The sequence below is a fragment of the Saccostrea echinata genome, unplaced genomic scaffold (assembly GCF_033153115.1).
Source record: "Saccostrea echinata isolate AGI-Se365-2 ecotype Australia unplaced genomic scaffold, CSIRO_AGI_Sech_v1 ptg000054l, whole genome shotgun sequence".
Taxonomy (NCBI): domain Eukaryota; kingdom Metazoa; phylum Mollusca; class Bivalvia; order Ostreida; family Ostreidae; genus Saccostrea; species Saccostrea echinata.
This window is the reverse complement of record NW_026889803.1, coordinates 34,207,768-34,211,470: the sequence shown is the minus strand read 5'-3', so window position 1 is coordinate 34,211,470 and position 3,703 is coordinate 34,207,768. Positions and strand designations below refer to the sequence as shown.

Below are 3,703 nucleotides of genomic sequence, written 5' to 3'. Positions count from 1 at the left end.
CACTGAGAAATAAATCGAGAAACAGTGCACAATAAATATACAGTTTTTTCTATGGGTGGCACTGTAGCTCTCCCGTCTGTCAATATATATTTTTTCAGAGAGCTACAGTTCTGCAGCTAACACTTAAGATGAAAAATAAACAAAATAATTCTTCTAAAATAGTTTCTTGCAATTGACCCTATCACTCAACTACTATTCTCTAAAACTATCTGTACATTATACCTAAAGCCTCCGGCTTGTGCACCATGTGTCAAACCCTGACTACTTTTTAAGAATAGTGCATGCAAAATACAACACTATTATATAAATATGCACACTTCATGAGTTCCCTAGTTCATTGAATAAAGGTACACATACCTTCATTTTACATTTAAGGACATACGCAAGATACCTTACCTACTGATAATTTTTCAAGATATTCTAAATTTAAACTTATAATACATGTACCATATAACATATTTTTAAACAAAAAATCAGTATGCATTTCCAGGGATTTTGAAAAGATATTAAAGTTTGAAAAATTTTGCATTATTCAAAGAAAAATGTACAAAAATTACAAAACATAAATTCCAGATTTTTTTTATCAAAATTGTTTTAGAAGAGATTTACAAATCCATATATAGACAATAAAAATATTGCACACAGGTCCTTCATTTAGTGGAACTCTTCAACTCCAGGGAAGAACCCAATAAAGTGCAAACTACGTTGCGTATGACCTTAAATGCCCGTTTATATAAGAGAAAAATAAATTAAAGAACTTGTTCTAATTAAAATAATGAAAAAAAAATCCTTATTTAAGCCTTTAAGTTTAATTTTTAATTAAGAAATTTGACAGATGAATAAGAAGAGTAATATACAATATAATACTTCTTAAATTAATTCTCTTGCTTCCATTCATTAGATATTCAATATTCGAGTCAACACTCTATACATGAATGAATTATCAAAAGTTTTGTCCTTAAAGTTTTCAATGGATCCACAGATCATGAGGTGATGTCTCCTTTTATGTGTATGTATCTGTGTACACTGAAAAAAAAAGAAAGTTGCTGTGTGATGAAAAGGATAAACCAGAAGTCTCTGATGAGACTGTAGCTCTCCTGGTCTATATGTATAACAAAGAAAAAGTAACACTTGGATTTGAAACTTTGCAACAGACAGCAATAAATAGAATTATGTATCTAAGTGTAGTCTACTTGTGTGCCACATTATATTGAAATCATACCAAAATTGTAGGTGGAGTAGCGTTTTAAAGGAATTTTACAGAAATTTCTATTTTTAGTAACCATGGCAGCACCGTTCATTGAAATGTACCTTAGTGCAGTCTAAGTTATATTGAAATCAGAATAAAACTGTAGGAGAAGTAGTGTTTTGAAAAATTACAAACAGATGGACAGCTAGACAGACAGACAACTAGACGCCATGGACAGACAGACAGACAGACGGACAGCTAGACGGATGGACGAGGGACACCTTCCTATCCCATAAGCTCTTCTGGTCTCTGACCAGTAGAGCTAAAAAAAAATATCAAATTTGATTTTTTTTCAATGTTAAAGAAATAAAACTGCAAAATTAAATTGTAAATGGTTGGTTGCGTACTAATTATTCAAAGTAGTTTTTGTTGTATGGTTTGAAAAATTTTATTATTCATTCTCTCTATTTTCACAAAGAATTACCTTTGCATTTCTTGTATCTACAAGGGGGACAAATCTTCAAGTGGTACATGTACACTATATGTCAGCTACTATACCTTCATTTTCTGTTAAAGAAAAAAATAGAATAAATCATACAATACCAATTACATGTATAATAACAAAGCATGGATTAAATTTTTCACTAAAATTAGAAAATGGATTGAATATCGATCACTGAAATTTCTCGATCCAGCCAAAATGACTGACGCTAAAATTTACCCCTACTGAGGTCGAAGTATAAAAGTATAAATTATTTTTATCTATCAATATACCATAAATGAAACTTTGTGCATGTTCTGCATTCATTTACCGGTATCTGTATATAGTAGTTTTATGCCCTTGAGAATTTTTCATGATGTCATGCCATAATATTTCCATGTCTGTTTTTTTTTTCTCTGTGGTAACTCTTTGAAAGTTAGCGGAATTGATTTCTTGATAATTCTATCGGAATGTAAATTAGGCAGGTCGATAGGTCAGGAGCTAAGAAGGCCTAATATGCATGAAAATCTCGTGCGCACCTGTCTCTGTGTCTGACGCTAAGGAGGCTAAATATGCATGTAAATCTCGTGCGACTACCTTTGTGTTTGACTTCAGTGGGTGAGGACTATTGAAATTGGCATGGGAGTCCTTGTGTAATTTAAATCTATGTCTACATTAACATTGCAGGTTATCCTGCAACATGCACGAGAATGCAGTCTTTATTTCTTAAACATCCAATATCCTATCAATTCTAATAAAAAATCATATTATTAGTAATAAAGCTAGAACTTTTTTTTATTTCATTTCCAATTAATAGAAAAAATATTTTTACAAATAAATATGTAAAATAAAAAAGTCCTAGCATTTTTGTCTTTTATAATTTACTTACACATAAGCATCTACATGATGTATATTTTTTCCCCTCAAAAGAACATGAACATAACTTAATAATGATATTCCTAAGTATGTATTCATGGTATAAAAAATGAGTTTAGCAGTATAAAGATTGATTTTTCACTCAAAGTTTTAAGACTGTTTTTCAGAGATTAAAAAAAAAAACATTGATTATATCAATAATCATGTGGGTACATGTCCTATGTAAACTTCAGAGGATCAACCAATTTTCTAACAGAGAATTAGTAATTTGATATTTGGATACTTCCAAACAATATAAGTAGGAGTTTTGGGGGTTATTAATTATGTCCATCATGACATGTACTATAAGCACTGACCCCCCATATCTCAAAATTTATCTTGACACCAAAAAAAAAAAAATAGTACTTGCAACACATGCAATGTTTGTTAATCCCTAGTACACTACAGTAGTAGGATACTTTTAACCATGTCTGAGAGAAGATAATTAATTTTCTAATCAGTAATGCTGATGACTGTGATCAAGATACTTATAAATTGTAACTTGCAAATTACAGACAAATTTAGACATGACAGTATAATTTTTTAAGTACAATCATCAGCTAGTGTACACATTGAGAATATTCGAATATTCAAAAAAAAAAAAAAAAAAAGAATCTATGAGCCATGTATTAACATGCTTTAAATGAAATAAATAACAAATTCAATAATTCTAGATCTACTTACAAAAATAGAGCAGGTCTTCGTCATAATTTTGTTTACAAACATCATGTGGAAATTCCAATATCCTCATAATCTTGTCGCCGTTTTTTTTACTTGGGTTGGTATTGGGTAATTCTAGGAATATAATGCATCCGTCTGCACAGAATTTTTAAGAAGTGAATCCATAGATAGAATATTACTGCTTCTTTTTATTTATTGGTTTATCTTTTTTTAATTTAAACAATGCATAGTTCACGAGAAAACAAAGAAATGAAATAAATTATCAGGCCTATTTTTTTCAGATTTTTTTTGTTGTTGTTGTAAATACTGCCATGGGTAATAATGGTAATTAAAATGCCCAATACCAAAAATATTAACATTTTATATAAATGGGACATCATCATGATCATTGAGAACATGATAAGAAGGAGGAGGGGTAGTGGACGGGTGGGTAGTCT

General features: G+C 30.3%; 1 long non-coding RNA gene across 1 annotated transcript; it reads right to left on the bottom strand.

The window, feature by feature from the left end:
* Positions 1–789: 789 nt before the first annotated feature.
* LOC133206094 (uncharacterized) lies at positions 790–3,356 on the bottom strand. Its single transcript, XR_009723699.1, has 3 exons — positions 3,270–3,356; positions 1,674–1,756; positions 790–1,026 (listed from the first exon to the last, which is right to left on the bottom strand). It is a non-coding gene; the product is annotated as an uncharacterized LOC133206094 (long non-coding RNA).
* Positions 3,357–3,703: the final 347 nt, after the last annotated feature.